Source organism: Schistocerca gregaria, chromosome 2 (genome assembly GCF_023897955.1).
Source record: "Schistocerca gregaria isolate iqSchGreg1 chromosome 2, iqSchGreg1.2, whole genome shotgun sequence".
Taxonomy (NCBI): Eukaryota; Metazoa; Arthropoda; class Insecta; order Orthoptera; family Acrididae; genus Schistocerca; species Schistocerca gregaria.
The window spans coordinates 2,735,714-2,757,315 of NC_064921.1; positions in this window are offsets into that span (position 1 = coordinate 2,735,714).

Consider the following 21,602-nt stretch of genomic DNA (forward strand, 5'->3'; position numbering starts at 1 on the left):
AGATTACAGAATGCCTCCAGATGTGCATCGAAAACTACTACTGGGCTTCCTGGGAACGATCAAAGCGTAGACTGTCTGAGACATTACTCCCATGGAGGAAAGTGCGTATGGTGACTGTTGTATTCAGTCCCGATGCAATTTCTGTGTTTCATAAACAGTCTGATAGTCCACAGATTACAGAATGCCTCCAGATGTGCACCGGAAACTACTACTGGTCTTCCTGTGATTGATCAAAGCGTAGACTGTCTGAGACATTACTCCCATTGAGGAAAGTGCGCATGGTGCCTGTCGTATTCAATCCCGATGCGACTTCTGTATTTCATCAAAAGTCTGATAGTCCACAGATTACAGAATGCCTCCAGATGTGCATCGTAAACTACTACTGGACTTCCTGGGAACGATCAAAACGTAGACTGTTTGAGAATTACTTCCATGGAGGAAAGAGCGCATGGTAACTGATGTATTCAATCCCGATGCAATTTCTGTGTTTCATCAACACTCTGATAGTCCACAGATTACAGAATGACTCCAGATGTGCATCGGAAACTACTACTGGTCTTCCAGTGAACGATCAAAGCGCAGACTGTTTGTGACATTGCTGATATGGAGGAAAGTGCGCATGGTGACTGTTGTATTCAATCCCGATGCAATTTCTGTGTTTCATCAACACTGTGATAGTCCACAGAAAACAGAATGCCTCCAGATGTGCATCGGAAACTACTTCAGGTCATCCAGGGAACGATCAAATCGTAGACTGTTAGAGACATTACTCCCATGGTGAATAGTGCGCATGGTGACTGTTGTATGCAATCCCGATGCCATTTCTGTGTTTCATGAACACTCAGATAGTCCACTTATTGCAGAATGCCTCCAGATGTTCATCGGAAACTACTACTGGTCTTCCAGGGAACGTTCAAAGCCTAGACTGCTTGAGACATTACTAACATGGAGAAAAGAGCAGATGGTGACTGTTGTATTCAATCCCGATGCAATTTCTGTGTTTCATCAACACTTTGAAGGTCCACAGATTATAGGATGCCTCCAGATGTGCATCGAAAACTACTTGTGGTCTTCCAGGGAACGATCAAAGAATAGACTGTTTAAGACATTACTCCCTTGGAGGAAAGTGTGCATGGTGCCTGTTGTATTCAATCCCGATGCAATTTCTGTGTTTCATCAACAGTCTGATAGTCCACAGATTACAGAATGCCTCCAGTTGTGCATCGGAAACTACTACTGGTCTTCCAGGGAACGATCAAATCCTATCCTGTTTGAGAATTACTCCCATGGAGGAAAGTGCGGATGGTGACTGTTGTAATCACTTCCGATGTAATTTCTGTGTTTCATCAACACTTCGAAGGTCCACAGATTGCAGAATGATTCCAGATGTGCATCGGAAACTATTACTGGTCTTCCGGGGAACGATCAAAGCGTAGACTGTTTCAGTCATTACTCCCATGGAAGAAAGTGCGCATGGTGACTGTTGTATTCAATACCTAGGCAATTTCAGTGTTTCATCAATACTTTGAAGGTCCACAAATTACAGAATTCCTCCATATGTCCATCGGAAACTACTACTGGTATTCCAGGAACGATCAAAGCGTAGACTGTTTGAGACATTACTCTCATGGAGGAAAGTGCGCATGGTGACTGTTGTACTCAATACCGATGCATTTTCTGTGTTTCATCAACACTCTGATAGTCCACAGATTACAGAATGCCTCCAGATGTGCATCGAAAACTACTACTGGGCTTCCTGGGAACGATCAAAGCGTAGACTGTCTGAGACATTACTCCCATGGAGGAAAGTGCGTATGGTGACTGTTGTATTCAATCCCGATGCAATTTCTGTGTTTCGTCAACAGTCTGATAGTCCAAAGATTACAGAATGTATCCAGAAGTGCATCGGAAACTACTACTGGTCTTCCTGGAAACGAACAAATGGTAGACTGTTAGAGACATTACTCCCATGGAGGAAAGTGTGCATGGTGACTGTTGTATTCATCCCGATGCAATTTCTGGGTTTCATCAACACTTTGAAGGTCCACAGATAAAGAATGCCTCCAGATGTGCATCGGAAACTACTACTGGTCTTCCAGGGAACGATCAAAGCGTAGATTGTTTGAGACATTACTCCCATGGAGGAAAGTGCGCATAATGACTCTTGTATTCAGTCCCGATGCAATTTCTGTGTTTCTTCAACAATCTCATAGTCCACAGATTACATAATGCCTCCAGATGTGCATCGGTAACTACTACTGGTCTTCAAGGGAACGATCAAAGCGTAGATTGTTTGAGACATTACTCCCATGGAGGAAAGTGCGCATAATGACGCTTGTATTCAGTCCCGATGCAATTTCTGTGTTTCTTCAACAATCTCATAGTCCACAGATTACATAATGCCTCCAGATGTGCATCGGTAACTACTACTGGTCTTCCAGGGAACGATCAAAGCGTAGACTTTTTGAGACATTACTCCCATAGAGGAAAGTGCGCATGGTGACTGTTGTATTCAATCCCGATGCAATTTCTGTGTTTAACCAACACTGTGATAGTCCACAGATTACAGAATGCCTCCAGATGTGCATCGGAAACTACTACTGGTCTTCCAGTTAACGATCAAAGCGTAAACTCTTTGAGACATTACTCCCATGGAGGAAAGGGCACATGGTGACTGTAGTATTCATTCCCGATGCATTTTCTGTGTCTCATCAACACTCTGATAGTCCACAGATAATAGAATGCCTCCAGATGTGCATCGTAAACTATTACTGGTCTTCCAGGGAACGATCAAAGCTTAGACTGTTTGAGACATTACTCTCATGGAGGAAAGTGCGCATGGTGACTGTTGTACTCAATACCGATGCATTTTCTGTGTTTCATCAACGCTCTGATAGTCCACAGATTACAGAATGCCTCCAGATGTGCATCGGAAACTACTACTATTCTTCCTGGGAACGATCAAAGCGTAGACTGTCTGAGACATTACTCCCATGGAGGAAAGTGCTCATGGTGACTGTTGTATTCAATCCCGATGCAATTTCTGTGTTTCATCAGCACTCTGATAGTCCACAGATTACAGAATGCCTCCAGATGTGCATTGGAAACTACTTCTGGTCTGCCAGGGAACGATCAAATCGTAGACTGTTAGAGACATTACTCCCATGGAGGAAAGTGCGCATGGTGGTTGCTGTATTCAATCCCGATGCAATTTCTGTGTTTCATCAACACTCTGATAGGCCACAGATTACAGAATGCCTCCAGATGTGCATCGGACACTACCACTGGTCTTCCAGGGACGATCAAAGTGTAGACTGTTTGAGACATTACTCCCATGGAGGAAAGTGGGCATGGTGATTGTTGTATTCAATCCCGATGCAATTTCTGTGTTTCATCAACGCTCTGATAGTCCACAGGTTACAGATTGTCTCCAGATGTGCATCGGAAACTACTACTGGTCTTCCTGGGAACGATCAAAGCGTAGACTGTTTCAGACATTACTCCCATGATAGAAAGTGCACATGGTGACTGTTGTATCAATACCGAGGCATTTTCTGTGTTTCATCAACACTGTGACAGTCCACAGAAAACAGAATGCCTCCAGATGTGAATCGGAAACTACTTTAGGTCATCCAGGGAACGATCAAATCGTAGACTGTTAGAGACATTACTCCCATGGTGAAAAGTGCGCATGGTGACTGTTGTATGCAATCCCGATGCCATTTCTGTGTTTCATGAACACTCAGATAGTCCACTGATTGCAGAATGCCTCCAGATGTGCATCGGAAACTACTACTGGTCTTCCAGGGAACGATCAAAGCGTAGACTGTTTGAGACATAATTTTATGGAGGTATGTGCTTATGGGTACTGTTGTGTTCAATCCCGATGCAATTTCTGTGTTTCATCAACACTTTGAAGGTCCACAGATAACAGAGTGCCTCCAGATGTGCATCGGAAACTACTACTGGTTTTCCAGGGAATGATCAAAGCGTAGTCTGTTTGAGACTCTACTTTTATGGAGGAAAGTGTGCATGGTGACATTTGTATTCAATCCCGATGCTACTTCTGTGTTTCATCAACACTCTGATAGTCCACAGATTACAGAATGCCTCCAGATGTGTATCGGAACCTACTACTGGTCTTCCATTGAACGATCAAAGCTTATACTGTTTGAGACATTACTCTCATGGAGGAACGTGCGCATGGTGACTGTTGTACTCAATACCGATGCATTTTCTGTGTTTCATCAACACTCTGATAGTCCACAGATTACAGAATGCCTCCAGATGTGCATCGAAAACTACTACTGGGCTTCCTGGGAACGATCAAAGCGTAGACTGTCTGAGACATTACTCCCATGGAGGAAAGTGCGTGTGGTGACTGTTGTATTCAGTCCCGATGCAATTTCTGTGTTTCATCAACAGTCTGATAGTCCACAGATTACAGAATGCCTCCAGATGTGCACCGGAAACTACTACTGGTCTTCCTGTGATTGATCAAAGCGTAGACTGTCTGAGACATTACTCCCATTGAGGAAAGTGCGCATGGTGCCTGTCGTATTCAATCCCGATGCGACTTCTGTATTTCATCAAAAGTCTGATAGTCCACAGATTACAGAATGCCTCCAGATGTGCATCGTAAACTACTACTGGACTTCCTGGGAACGATCAAAACGTAGACTGTTTGAGAATTACTTCCATGGAGGAAAGAGCGCATGGTAACTGTTGTATTCAATCCCGATGTAATTTCTGTGTTTCATCAACACTCTGATAGTCCACAGATTACAGAATGACTCCAGATGTGCATCGGAAACTACTACTGGTCTTCCAGTGAACGATCAAAGCGCAGACTGTTTGTGACATTGCTGATATGGAGGAAAGTGCGCATGGTGACTGTTGTATTCCATCCCGATGCAATTTCAGTGTTTCATCAGCACTGTGATAGTCCACAGAAAACAGAATGCCTCCAGATGTGCATCGGAAACTACTTCAGGTCATCCAGGGAACGATCAAATCGTAGACTGTTAGAGCTATTACTCCCACGGTGGAAAGTGCACATGGTGACTGTTGTATGCAATCCCGATGCCATTTCTGTGTTTCATGAACACTCAGATAGTCCACTGATTGAAGAATGCCTCCAGATGTGCATCGGAAACTACTACTGGTCTTCCAGGGAACGATCAAAGGCTAGACTGCTTGAGACATTACTAACATGGAGAAAAGTGCGGATGGTGACTGTTGTATTCAATCCCGATGCGATTTCTGTGTTTCATCAACACTTTGAAGGTCCACAGATTATAGAATGCCTCCAGAAGTGCATCGAAAACTACTTGTGGTCTTCCAGGGAACGATCAAAGAATAGACTGTTTAAGACATTACTCTCTTGGAGGAAAGTGCGCATGGTGCCTGTTGTATTCAATACCGAGGCAATTTCTGTGTTTCATCAACACTTTGAAGGTCCACAGATTACAGAATGCCTCCAGATGTGCATCGGAAACTACTACTGGTCTTCCAGGGAACGATCAAAGCGTAGACTGTTTGAGAATTACTCCCATGGAGGAAAGTGCGCATGGTGACATTTGTATTCAATCCCAAAGCAATTTCTGTGTTCCTAAACACTCTGATAGTCCACAGATTACAGAATGCCTCCGGATGTGCATCGGAAGCTACTACTGGTCTTCCAGTGAACGATCAAAGCGTAATCTCTTTGAGTCATTACTCCCATGGGAGAAAGTGCCCATGGAGACTGTTGTATTCAATCCCGATGCATTTTCTGTGTTTCATCAACACTCTAATAGTCCACAGATTACAGAATGCCTCAGGTTGTGCATCGTAAACTACTACTAGTCTTCCAGGGAACGATCAAAGCGTAGACTGTTTGAGACATTACTCCATTGGAGGAAAGTGCGCATGGTGATTGCTGTATTCAATCCCGATGCAATTTCTGTGTTTCATCAACACTCTGATAGTCCACAGATTACAGAATGCCTCCAGATGTGCATCGGACACTACCATTGGTCTTCCTTGGACGATCAAAGTGTAGACTGTTTGAGACATTACTCCCATGGAGGAAAGTGGGCATGGTGACTGATGTATTCAATCCCAATGCAATTTCTGTGTTTCATCAACGCTCTGATAGTCCACAGATTACAGAATGCCTCCAGATGTGCATCGGAAACTACTACTGGTCTTCCATTGAACGATCAAATCATAAACTCTTTGAGTCATTACTCCCATTGGAGAAAGTGGACATGGAGACTGTTGTATTCAATCCCGATGCATTTTCTGTGTTTCACTAACACTCTGATAGTCCACAGATTACAGAATGCCTCCAGATGTGCACCGGAAACTACTACTGGTCTTCCTGTGAACGATCAAAGCGTAGACTGTCTGAGAAATTACTCCCATTGAGGAAAGTGCGCTTGGTGCCTGTCGTATTCAATCCCGATGCAACTTCTGTATTTCATCAAAAGTCTGATAGTCCACAGATTACAGAATGCCTCCAGATGTGCATATTAAACTACTACTGGTCTTCCTGGGAAGGATCAAAACGTAGACTGTTTGAGACATTACTCCCATGGAGGAAACTGCGCATGGTGACTGATGTATTCAATCCCAAAGCAATTTCTGTGTTTCATCAACGCTCTGATAGTCCACAGATTACAGATTGTCTCCAGATGTGCTTCGGAAACTACTACTGGTCTTCCAGGGAACGATCAAATCGTAGCCTTTTTGAGAATTACTCCCATGGAGGAAAGTGCGGATGGTGACTGTTGTATTCACTCCCGATGTAATCTCTGTGTTTCATCAACACTTCGAAGGTAAACAGATTAGAGAATGATTCCAGATGTGCATCGGAAACTACTACTGGTCTTCCAGGGAATGATCAAAGCGCAGACTGTTTCAGACATTACACCCATGGAGGAAAGTGCGCATGGTGACTGTTGTATTCAATACCGAGGCAATTTCTTTGTTTCATCAATACTTTGAAGGACCACAGATTACAGAATGCCTCCAGATGTGCATCGGAAACTACTACTGGTCTTCCAGGGAACGATCAAAGCGTAGACTGTTTGAGAATTACTCCCATGGAGGAAAGTGCGCATGGTGACTTTTGTATTCAATCCCAAAGCAAGTTCTGTGTTCCTAAACACTCTGATAGTCCACAGACTACAGAATGCCACCGGATGTGCATCGGAAGCTACTACTGGTCTTCCAGTGAACGATCAAAGCGTAAACTCTTTGAGTCATTACTGCCATGGGAGAAAGTGCCCATGGACACTGTTGTATTCAATCCAGATGCATTTTCTGTGTTTCATCAACACTCTGATAGTCCACAGATTACAGAATGCCTCCAGATGTGCATCGTAAACTACTACTAGTCTTCCAGGGAACGATCAAACCGTAGACTGTTTGAGACATTACTCCCATGGAGGAAACTGCGCATGGTGACTGTTGTATTCAATCCCGATGCAATTTCCGTGTTTCAGCAACACTCTGATAGTCCACAGATTACAGAGTGTCTCCAGATGTGCATCGGAAACTACTACTGGTCTTCCTGGGAACGATCAAAGCGTAGAATGTTTGATACATTACTCCCAATGGAGGAAAGTGCGCATGGTGACTGTCGTATTCAGTCCCATGCAATTTCTGTGTTTCATAAACACTCTGATAGTCCACAGATTACAGAATGCCTCCAGATGTGCATCGGAAACTACTGCTGGTCTTCCATTGAACGATCAAAGCATAAACTCTTTGAGTCATTACTCCCATAGGAGAAAGTGGACATGGAGACTGTTGTATTCAATCCCGATGCATTTTCTGTGTTTCACTAACACTGTGATAGTCCACAGATTACAGAATGCCTCCAGATGTGCACCGGAAACTACTACTGGTCTTCCTGTGAACGATCAAAGCGTAGACTGTCTGAGAAATTACTCCCATTGAGGAAAGTGCGCTTGGTGCCTGTCGTATTCAATCCCGATGCAACTTCTGTATTTCATCAAAAGTCTGATAGTCCACAGATTACAGAATGCCTCCAGATGTGCATATTAAACTACTACTGGTCTTCCTGGGAAGGATCAAACCGTAGACTGTTTGAGACATTACTCCCATGGAGGAAACTGCGCATGGTGACTGATGTATTCAATCCCAATTCAATTTCTGTGTTTCATCAACGCTCTGATAGTCCACAGATTACAGATTGTCTCCAGATGTGCATCGGAAACTACTACTGGTCTTCCAGGGAACGATCAAATCGTAGCCTGCTGAGAATTACTCCCATGGAGGAAAGTGCGGATGGTGACTGTTGTATTCACTCCCGATGTAATTTCTGTGTTTCATCAACACTTCGAAGGTCCACAGATTACAGAATGATTCCAGATGTGCATCGGAAACTACTACTGGTCTTCCTGGGAACGATCAAAGCGTAGAATGTTTGATACATTACTCCCAATGGAGGAAAGTGCGCATGGTGACTGTCGTATTCAGTCCCAATGCAATTTCTGTGTTTCATAAACACTCTGATACTCCACAGATTACAGAATGCCTCCAGATGTTCATCGGAAACTACTACTGGTCTTCCAGGGAACGATCAAAGCGTAGACTGTTAGAGACATTACTCCCATGGAGGAAAGTGCGCATGGTCATTGCTGTATTCAATCCCGATGCAATTTCTGTGTTTAATCAACACTCTGATAGTCCACAGATTACAGAATGCCTCCAGATGTGCATCGGACACTACCACTGGTCTTCCTTGGACGATCAAAGTGTAGACTGTTTGAGACATTACTCCCATGGAGGAAAGTGGGCATGGTGACTGTTGTATTCAATCCCAATGCAATTTCTGTGTTTCATCAACGCTCTGATAGTCCACAGATTACAGATTGCCTCCTGATGTGCATCGGAAAGTACTACTGGTCTTCCTGGGAACGATCAAAGCGTAGACTCTTTGAGACATTACTCCCATGGAGGAAAGTGCGCATGGTGACTGTCATATTCAGTCCCAATGCAATTTCTGTGTTTCATCAACACTCTTATAGTCCACAGATTACAGAATGCCTCCAGATGTGCATCGGAAACTACTACTGGTCTTCCAGTAAACGATCAAAGCGTAGACTGTTTGAGACATTACTCCCATGGAGGAAAGTGCTCATGGTGACTGTTGTATTCAATCCCGATGAAATTTCTGTGTTTCATCAGCACTCTGATAGTCCACAGATTACAGAATGCCTCCAGATATGCAGCGGAGACTACTACAGGTCTTCCAGGGAACGATCAAAGCGTAGACTGTTAGAGACATTACTCCCATAGAGGAAAGTGCGCATGGTGATTGCTGTTTTCAATCCCAAAGCAATTTCTGTGTTTCATCAACACTCTTATAGTCCACAGATTACAGAATGCCTCCAGATGTGCATCGGAAACTACTACTGGTCTTCCAGTAAACGATCAAAGCGTAGACTGTTGGAGCCATTACTCCTGTGGAGTAAAGTGCGCATGGTGACTGTTGTATTCAATCCCTATGCATTTTCTGTGTTTCATCAACACTTTGATAGTCCACAGATTACAGAATACCTTTAGATGTGCATCGGAAACTAACACAGGTCTTCCAGGGAACGATCAAAGCGCAGACCGTTTGAGACATTACTCCCATGGAGGAGAGTGCGCATGGTGACTGTTGTATTCAATCCCGATGCAATTTCTGTGTTTCATTAACACTCTGATAGTCCACAGATTACAGAATGCCTCCAGATGTGCATCGGAATCTACTTCTGGTCTTCCAGGGAACTATCAAAGCGTAGACTGTTTGAGAAATTACTCCCATTGGGGTAAGTGCGCATGGTGACTGTTATATTCAATCCCGATGCTATTTCTGTGTTTCAACTACTCTCTGATAGTCCACAGATTACAGAATGCCTCCAGATGTGCATCAGAAACTACTACTGGTATTCCAGGGAACGACCAGAGCGTAAACTCTTTGAGACATTACTCCCATGGAGGAAAGTGCGCATGGTGTATGTTGTATTCAATCCCGATGCAATTTCTGTGTTTCACTAACACTCTGATAGTCCACAGATTACAGAATGCCTCCAGATGTGCACCGGAAACCACTACTGGTCTTCCTGTGAACGATCAAAGCGTAGACTGTCTGAGAAATTACTCCCATTGAGGAAAGTGCGCTTGGTGCCTGTCGTATTCAATCCCGATGCAACTTCTGTATTTCATCAAAAGTCTGATAGTCCACAGATTACAGAATGCCTCCAGATGTGCATATTAAACTACTACTGGTCTTCCTGGGAAGGATCAAACCGTAGACTGTTTGAGACATTACTCCCATGGAGGAAACTGCGCATGGTGACTAATGTATTCAATCCCAAAGCAATTTCTGTGTTTCATCAACGCTCTGATAGTCCACAGATTACAGATTGTCTCCAGATGTGCTTCGGAAACTACTACTGGTCTTCCACGGAACGATCAAATCGTAGCCTTTTTGAGAATTACTTCCATGGAGGAAAGTGCGGATGGTGACTGTTGTATTCACTCCCGATGTAATCTCTGTGTTTCATCAACACTTCGAAGGTAAACAGATTACAGAATGATTCCAGATGTGCATCGGAAACTACTACTGGTCTTCCAGGGAATGATCAAAGCGTAGACTGTTTCAGACATTACACCCATGGAGGAAAGTGCGCATGGTGACTGTTGTATTCAATACCGAGGCAATTTCTTTGTTTCATCAACACTTTGAAGGACCACAGATTACAGAATGCCTCCAGATGTGCATCGGAAACTACTACTGGTCTTCCAGGGAACGATCAAAGCGTAGACTGTTTGAGAATTACTCCCATGGAGGAAAGTGCGCATGGTGACTTTTGTATTCAATCACAAAGCAAGTTCTGTGTTCCTAAACACTCTGATAGTCCACAGACTACAGAATGCCACCGGATGTGCATCGGAAGCTACTACTAGTCTTCCAGTGAACGATCAAAGCGTAAACTCTTTGAGTCATTACTGCCATGGGAGAAAGTGCCCATGGAGACTGTTGTATTCAATCCCGATGCATTTTCTGTGTTTCATCAACACTCTGATAGTCCACAGATTACAGAATGCCTCCAGATGTGCATCGTAAACTACTACTAGTCTTCCAGGGAACGATCAAACCGTAGACTGTTTGAGACATTACTCCCATGGAGGAAACTGCGCATAGTGACTGTTGTATTCAATCCCGATGCAATTTCCGTGTTTCAGCAACACTCTGATAGTCCACAGATTACAGATTGTCTCCAGATGTGCATCGGAAACTACTACTGGTCTTCCTGGGAACGATCAAAGCGTAGAATGTTTGATACATTACTCCCAATGGAGGAAAGTGCGCATGGTGACTGTCGTATTCAGTCCCATGCAATTTCTGTGTTTCATAAACACTCTGATAGTCCACAGATTACAGAATGCCTCCAGATGTGCATCGGAAACTACTACTGGTCTTCCATTGAACGATCAAAGCATAAACTCTTTGAGTCATTACTCCCATAGGAGAAAGTGGACATGGAGACTGTTGTATTCAATCCCGATGCATTTTCTGTGTTTCACTAACACTCTGATAGTCCACAGATTACAGAATGCCTCCAGATGTGCACCGGAAACTACTACTGGTCTTCCTGTGAACGATCAAAGCGTAGACTGTCTGAGAAATTACTCCCATTGAGGAAAGTGCGCTTGGTGCCTGTCGTATTCAATCCCGATGCAACGTCTGTATTTCATCAAAAGTCTGATAGTCCACAGATTACAGAATGCCTCCAGATGTGCATATTAAACTACTACTGGTCTTCCTGGGAAGGATCAAACCGTAGACTGTTTGAGACATTACTCCCATGGAGGAAACTGCGCATGGTGACTGATGTATTCAATCCCAATTCAATTTCTGTGTTTCATCAACGCTCTGATAGTCCACAGATTACAGATTGTCTCCAGATGTGCATCGGAAACTACTACTGATCTTCCAGGGAACGATCAAATCGTAGCCTGTTTGAGAATTACTCCCATGGAGGAAAGTGCGGATGGTGACTGTTGTATTCCCTCCCGATGTAATTTCTGTGTTTCATCAACACTTCGAAGGTCCACAGATTACAGAATGATTCCAGATGTGCATCGGAAACTACTACTGGTCTTCCTGGGAACGATCAAAGCGTAGAATGTTTGATACATTACTCCCAATGGAGGAAAGTGCGCATGGTGACTGTCGTATTCAGTCCCAATGCAATTTCTGTGTTTCATAAACACTCTGATACTCCACAGATTACAGAATGCCTCCAGATGTTCATCGGAAACTACTACTGGTCTTCCAGGGAACGATCAAAGCGTAGACTGTTAGAGACATTACTCCCATGGAGGAAAGTGCGCATGGTCATTGCTGTATTCAATCCCGATGCAATTTCTGTGTTTCATCAACACTCTGATAGTCCACAGATTACAGAATGCCTCCAGATGTGCATCGGACACTACCACTGGTCTTCCTTGGACGATCAAAGTGTAGACTGTTTGAGACATTACTCCCATGGAGGAAAGTGGGCATGGTGACTGTTGTATTCAATCCCAATGCAATTTCTGTGTTTCATCAACTCTCTGATAGTCCACAGATTACAGATTGTCTTCTGATGTGCATCGGAAACTACTACTGGTCTTCCTGGGAACGATCAAAGCGTAGACTGTTTCAGACATTACTCAGATGGAGGAAAGTGCGTATGGTGACTGTTGTATTCAATCCCGATGGAATTTCTGTGTTTCATCAACAGTCTGATAGTCCACAGATTACAGAATGCCTCCAGATGTGCAACGGAAACTACTACTGGTCTTCCATTGAACGATCAAAGCGTAAACTCTTTGAGTCATTACTCCCTTAGGAGAAAGTGGACATGGAGACTGTTGTATTCAATCCCGATGCATTTTCTGTGTTTCACCAACACTCTGATAGTTCACAGATTACAGAATGCCTCCAGATGTGCACCGGAAACTACTACTGGTCTTCCTGTGAACGATCAAAGCGTAGACTGTCTGAGAAATTACTCCCATTAAGGAAAGTGCGGTTGGTGCCTGTCGTATTCAATCCCGATGCAACTTCTGTATTTCATCAAAAGTCTGATAGTCCACAGATTACAGAATGCCTCCAGATGTGCATATTAAACTACTACTCGTCTTCCTGGGAACGATCAAACCGTAGACTGTTTGAGAAATTACTCCCATTGAGGAAACTGCGCATGGTGATAGCTGTATTCAATCCCGAAGCAATTTCTGTGTTTCATCAACACTCTGATAGTCCACAGATTACGGAATGCCCCCAGATGTGCATCGGAAACTACTATTGGTCTTCCAGTAAACGATCAAAGCGTAGACTGTTGGAGACATTACTCCTGTGGAGTAAAGTGCGCATGGTGACTGTTGTATTCAATCCCTATGCATTTTCTGTGTTTCATCAACACTTTGATAGTCCACAGATTACAGAATACCTTTAGATGTGCATCGGAAACTAACACAGGTCTTCCAGGGAACGATCAAAGCGCAGACCGTTTGAGACATTACTCCCATGGAGGAGAGTGCGCATGGTGACTGTTGTATTCAATCCCGATGCAATTTCTGTGTTTCATCAACACCCTGATAGTTCACAGATAACAGAATGCCTCCAGATGCGCATCGGAATCTACTTCTGGTCTTCCAGGGAACTATCAAAGCGTAGACTGTTTGAGACATTACTCCCATTGGGGTAAGTGCGCATGGTGACTGTTATATTCAATCCCGATGCTATTTCTGTGTTTCATCAACACTCTGATACAACACAGATTACAGAATGCTTCCAGATGTGCATCGGAAACTACTATTGGTCTTCCTGGGAACGATCAAAGCGTAGACTGTTTGAGACATTACTGCCATGGAGGGAAGTGCGCACGGTGACTGTTGTATTCAATCCCGATGCAATTTCTGTGTTTCATCAACAGTCTGATAGTTCACGGATTACAGAATGCCTAAAGATGTGCATCGGAAACTACTACTGCACTTCCAGGGAACGTTCAAAGCGTAGACTGTTTGAGACATTACTGTTATGGAGGAAAGTGCGCATGGTGACTGTTGTATTCAATCCCAATGCAATTTTAGTGTTTCATCAACACTCTGATAGTCCACAGATTACAGAATGCCTCCAGATGTGCATCGGAAACTACTATTGGTCTTCCAGCTAACGATCAAAGCGTAGACTGTTAGAGACATTACTCCCATGGAGGAAAGTGCGCATGGTGACTGTTGTATTCAATCCCGATGCGTTTTCTGTGTTTCATCAACACTCTAATAGTCCACAGATTACAGAATACCTAATGATGAGCATCGGAAACAACTACTGGTCTTCCAGGGAACGATCAAAGCGTAGATTGTTTGAGACATTACTCCCATGGAGGAAAGTGCGCATGGTGACTGTTCTATTAAATCCCGATGCAATTTCTGTGTTTCATCAACACTTTGAACGTCCACAGATTACAGAATGCTTCCACATGTGAATCGAAACTACTACTGGTCTTCAAGGGAACGATCAAAGCGCAGACTGTTGGAGACATTACTCCCATGGAGGAAAGTGCGCATGGTGACTGTTGTATTCAATCCCTATGCATTTTCTGTGTTTCATTTACACTCTGATAGTCCACAGATTACAGAATACCTCCAGATGTGCATCGGAAACTAACACTGGTCTTCCAGGGAACGATCAAAGCGTAGACTGTTTGAGGCATTACTCTTATGGAGGAAAGTGCGCATGGTGACTGTTGTATTCATTCCCAATGCAGTTTTAGTGTTTCATCAACACCCTGACAGTTCACAGATTACAGAATGCCTCCAGATGTGCATCGGAAACTACTATTGCACTTCCGGCTAACGATCAAAGCGTAGACTGCTAGGGACATTACTCTCATGGAGGAAAGTGCGCAAGTTGACTGTTGTATTCAATCCCGATGTATTTTCTGTGTTTCATCAACACTCTGATAGTCCACAGATTACAGATTACCTCCAGATGTGCATAGGAAACTAACACTGGTCTTCCAGGGAACGATAAAAGCGTAGACTGTTTCAGACATTACTAACATGGAGGAAAGTGCGCATGGTGTCTGTTGTATTCTACACCGATGCAATTTCTGTGTTTCATCAACAGTCTGATAGTCCACGGTTTACAGAATGCCTCCAGATGTGCATGGGAAACTACTACTGGTCTTCCAGGGAACGATAAATCGTAGACTGTTTGAGACATTACTCTTATTGAGGGAAGTGCGCATGGTGACTGTTGTATTCAATCCCAATCCAATTTTAGTGTTTCATCAACACCCTGACAGTCCACAGATTACAGAATGCCTCCAGATGTGCATCGGGAACTACTATTGGGCTTCCAGGGAATGATCAAAGCGTAGACTGTTAGAGACATTACTCTCATGGAGGAAAGTGCGCATGGTGACTGTTGTATTCAATCCCGATGCAATATCTTTGTTTCATCAACACTCTGATAGTCCACAGATTACAGAATGCCTCCAGATGTGCAGCGGTAACTATTACTGGTCTTCCAGGGAACGATCAAAGTGTAGACTGTTTTAGACATTACTCCCATGGAGGAAAGTGCGCATGGTGACTGTTGTATTCAATCCCGATGCAATTTCTGTGTTTCATCAACACTCTGATATTCCACAGATTACAGAATGCCTCCAGATGTGCATCGGAAACTACTACTGGTCTTCCAAGGAACGATCAAAGCGTAGGCTGTTTGAGACATTAATCCCATGGTGGAGGGTGCGCATGGTGAATGTTGTATTCAATCCCGATGCAATTTCTGCGTTTCATCAACAGTCTGATAGTTCACGGATTACAGAATGCCTCCAGATGTGCATCGGAAACTACTACTGGACTTCCAGGGCACGATCAAAGCGTAGACTGTTAGAGACATTACTCCCATGGAGGAAAGTGCGCATGGTGACTGTTGTATTCAATCCCGATGCGTTTTCTGTGTTTCATCAACACTCTGATAGTCCACAGATTACAGAATACCTAATGATGTGCATCGGAAACTACTACTGGTCTTCCAGGGAACGATCAAAGCGTAGACTGTTAGAGACATTACTCCCATGGAGGAAAGTGCGTATGGTGACTGTTGTATTCAATCCCTATGCATATTCTGTGTTTCATCAACACTCTGATAGTCCACAGATTACAGAATACCTCCAGATGTGCATCGGAAACAAACACTGGTCTTCCAGGGAACGATCAAAGCGTAGAAGTTTGAGACATTACTAACATGGAGGAAAGTGCGGATGTTGACTGTTGTATTCAATCCCGATGCAATATCTGTGTTTCGTCAACACTTTGAAGGTCCACAGATTACAGAATGCCTCCAGATGTGCATCGGAAACTACTATTGGTCTTCCAGGGAACGATCAAAATTAGACTGTTAGAGACATTACTCCCATGGAGGAAAGTACACATGGTGATTGTTGTATTCAATCCCGATGCATTTTCTGTGTCTCATCAACACTCTGATAGTCCACAGATTACAGAATACCTCCAGATGTGCATCGGAAACTAACACTGGTCTGCCAGGGAATGATCAAAGCGTAGACTGTTTCAGACATTACTAACATGGAGGAATGTGCGCATGGTGACTGTTGTATTCAATCCCGATGCAATTTCTGTGTTTCATCAACAGTCTGATAGTCCACGGATTACAGAATGCCTCCAGATGCGCATCGGAAACTACTACTGGACTTCCAGGGAACGATCAAAGCGTAGACTGTTTGAGACATTACTCTTATGGAGGAAAGTGCGCATGGTGATTGTTGTATTCTACCCCGAAGCAATTTCTGTGTTTCAACAACAGTCTGATAGTCCACGGATTACAGAATGCCTCCAGATGTGCATCGGAAACTACTACTGGTCTTCCAGGGAACGATCAAAGCGTAGACTGTTTGAGACATTACTCTTATTGAGGAAAGTGGGCATGGTGACTGTTGTATTCAATCCCAATCAAATTTTAGTGTTTCATCAACACTGTGATAGTCCACAGATTACAGAATGCCTCCAGATGTGCATCGGAAACTACTATTGGTCTTCCAGGGAATGATCAAAGCGTAGACTGTTAGAGACATTACTCTCATGTAGGAAAGTGCGCATGGTGACTGTTGTATTCAATCCCGATGCAATATCTTTTTTTTCATCAACACTCTGATAGTCCACAGATTACAGAATGCCTCCAGATGTGCATCGGTAACTATTACTGGTCTTCCAGGGAACGATCAAATCGTAGGCTGTTTGAGACATTAATCCCATGGAGGAAGGTGCGCATGGTGAATATTGTATTCAATCCCGATGCAATTTCTGTATTTCATCAAAACTCTGATACTCCACAGATTTCAGAATGCCTCCAGATGTGCATCAGAAAATACTACTGGTCTTCCAGAGAACGATCAAAGCGTAGACTGTTTGAGACAATACTCTTATGGAGGAAAGTGCGCATGGTGACTGTTGTATTCTACCCCGATGCAATTTCTGTGTTTCATCAACACTCAGATAGTCCACAGATTACAGAATGCCTCCAGATGTGCATCGGAAAGTAACACTGGTCTTCCAGGGAACGATCAAAGCGTAGACCGTTTGAGACATTACTTACATGGAGGGAAGTGCGCATGGTGACTGTTTCATTCAATCCCGATGCAATTTCTGTATTTTATCAACCATTTGAAGGTCCACAGATTACAGAATGCCTCCAGATGTGCATAGGAAACTACTACTGGTCTTCCAGGGAACGATCAAAACGAGACTGTTTGAGACATTGCTCCCATAGAGGAAAGTGCACATGGTGACTGTTGTATTCAATCCCGATGCAATTTCTGTGTTCCATCAACACTCTGATAGTCCACAGATTACAGAATATCTCCAGATGTGCATCGGAAACTACTACTGGTCTTCCAGGGAACGATCAAAGCGTAGACTGTTTGAGACATTACTCCCATAAAGGAAAGTGCGCATGGTGACTATTGTATTCAATCCCGATGCAATTTCTGTGTTTCATCAACACTCTGATAGTCCACAGATTACAGAATGCCTATAGATGTGCATTGGAAACTACTTCTGGTCTTCCAGGGAACGATCAAAACGTAGTCTGTTAGAGACATTACTCCCATGGAGGAAAGTGCACATGGTGACTGTTGTACTCAATCCCGATGCATTTTCTGTGTTTCATCAACACTCTGATAGTCCACAGATTACAGAATACCTCCAGATGTGCATCGGAAACTAACACTGGTCTTCCAATGAACGATCAAAGCGTAGACAGTTTCAGAAATTACTAACATGTAGGTAAAATCTTAAGGCGACTGTTGTATACAATCCCGATGCAATTTCTGTGTTTCATCAACTGTCTGATAGTCCACGGATTACTGAATGCCTCCAGATGTGCATCGGAAACTACTACTGGACTTCCAGGGAACGATCAAAGCGTAGACTGTTTGAGACAATACTCTTATGGAGGAAAGTGCGTATGGTGACTGTTGTATTCAATCCCAATGCAGCTTTAGCGTTCCATCAACAGTCTGAAAGTCCACAGATTACAGAATGCTTCCAGATGTGCATCGGAAACTACTATTGGCCTTCCAGGGAACGATCAAAGCGTAGACTATTAGAGACAGTACTAGCATGGAGGAAAGTGCGCATGGTGACCGTTGTATTCGATCCCGATGCAATTTCAGTGTTTCGTCAACACTCTGATAGTCCACAGAATACAGAATGCCTCCAGATGTGCATCGGAAACTAACACTGGTCTTCCAGGGAACGATCAAAACGTAGACCGTTTGAGACATTACTTACATGGAGGGAAGTGCGCATGGTGACTGTTTCATTAAATCCCGATGCAATTTCTGTGTTTCATTAACACTCTGATAGTCCACAGATTACAGAATGCCTCCAGATGAGCATCGGAAACTACTACTGGTCTTCCAGGGAACGATCAAAGCGTAGACTGTTTGAGTAATTACTCCCATAAAGGAAAGTGCGCATGGTGACTGTTGTATTCAATCCCGATGCAATTTCTGTGTTTCATCATCACTCTGATAGTCCACAGATTACAGAATGCCTCCAGATGTATCTGAAACTACTTCTGGTCTTCCAGGGAACGATCAAAACGTAGTCTGTTAGAGACATTGCTCCCATGGAGGAAAGTGCACATGGTGACTGTTGTACTCAATCCCGATGCATTTTCTGTGTTTCATCAACACTCTGATAGTCCACAGATTACAGAATACCTCCAGATGTGCATCGGAAACTAACACTGGTCTTCCAATGAACGATCAAAGCGTAGACAGTTTCAGAAATTACTAACGTGGACTTAAAAGCGCATGGTGACTGTTGTATTTAATCCCGATGCAATTTCTGTAATTCATCAACTGTCTGATAGTCCACGGATTACTGAATGCCTCCAGATGTGCATCGGAAACTACTACTGGACTTCCAGGGAACGATCAAAGCGTAGACTGTTTGAGACATTACTCTCATGGAGGAAAGTGCAAATGGTAACTGTTGTATGCAATCCCGATGCAATTTCTGTGGTTCATCAACACTCTGATAGTCCACAGATTACAGAATGACTCCAGATGTGCATAGGAAACTACTACTAGTCTTCCAGGGAACGATCAAAACTAGACTGTATGAGACATTGCTCCCATGGAGGAAAGTGCACATGGTGACTGTTGTATTCAATCCCGATGCAATTTCTGTGTTTCATCAATACTCTGATAGTCCACAGATTACAGAATATCTCCAGATGTGCATCGGAAACTACTACTGGACTTCCAGGGAACGATCAAAGCGTAGACTGTTTGAGACAATACTCTTATGGAGGAAAGTGCGTATCGTGACTGTTGTATTCAATCCCAACGCAGCTTTAGCGTTCCATCAACAGTCTGAGAGTCCACAGATTACAGAATGCCTTCAGATGTGCATCGGAAACTACTATTGGCCTTCCAGGGAACGATCAAAGCGTAGACTGTTAGAGACATTACTAGCATGGAGGAAAGTGCGCATGGTGACTGTTGTATTCAATCCCGATGCAATTTCTGTGTTTCATCAACACTCTGATAGTCCACAGATTACAGAATGCCTCCAGATGTATCTGAAAGTACTTCTGGTCTTCCAGGGAACGATCAAAACGTAGTCTGTTAGAGACATTACTCCCATGGAGGAAAGTGCACATGGTGACTGTTGTATTCAATCCCGATGCATTTTCTGTGTTTCATCAACACTCGGATAGTCCACAGATTACAGAATACCTCCAGATGTGCATCGGAAACTAACACTGGTCTTCCAATGAACGATCAAAGCGTAGACAGTTTCAGGAATTACTAACATGGAGTTAAAAGCGCATGGTGACTGTTGTATTCAATCCCGATGCAATTTCAGTAATTCATCAACTGTCTGATAGTCCACGGATTAGTGAATGCCTCCAGATGTGCATCGGAAACTACTACTGGACTTCCATGGAACGATCAAAGCGTAGACTGTTTGAGACATTACTCTCATGGAGGAAAGTGCAAATGGTGACTGTTGTATGCAATCCCGATACAATTTCTTTGGTTTATCAACACTCTGATTGTCCACAGATTACAGAATGACTCCAGATGTGCATTGGAAACTACTACTGGTCTTCAAGTGAACGATCAAAGCGTTGACTGTTTGAGACATTACTCTTATGGAGGAAAGTGCGCATGGTGACTGATGTATTCAATCCCGATGCAATTTTAGTGTTTCTTCATTACTCTGATAGTCCACAGATTACAGAATGCCTCCAGATGTGCATTGGAAACTACTATTTGTCTTCCATTGAACGATCAAAGCTTAGACTGTTAGAGACATTACTCCCATGGAGGAATGTGCACATGGTGACTGTTGTATTCAATCCCGATGCATTTTCTGTGTTTCATCAACACTCTGATATCCCACTGATTACAGAATACCTCCAGATGTGCATCGGAAACTACTGCTGGTATTCCAGGGAACGATCAAAGGGTAGACTGTTTGATAATTACTAACATGGAGGAAAGTGCGCATGGTGACTGTTGTATTCAATCCCGATGCAATTTCTGCGATTCATCAACACTCTGATAGTCCACAGATTACAGAATACCTCCAGATGTGCATCGGAAACTAACACTAGTCTTCCAGGGAACGATCAAAGCGTAGACTGTTTCAGACATTACTAACATGGAGGAAAGTGCGCATAGTGACTGTTGTATTCAATCCCATTGCAATTTCTGTGTTTCATCAACAGTCTGATAGTCCACGGATTACAGAATGATTCCAGATGTGCATCGGAAAATACTACTGGACCTTCAGGGAACGATCAAAGCGTAGACTGTGTTATGGAGGAAAGTGCGCATGGTGACTGTTGTATTCAATCCCGATGCAATTTTAGTGTTTCATCAACACCCTGATTTTCCACAGATTACAGAATGCCTCCAGATGTGCATCGGAAACTACTATTGGTCTTCCAGGGAACGATCAAAGCTTAGACTATTAGAGACATTACTCCCATGGAGGAA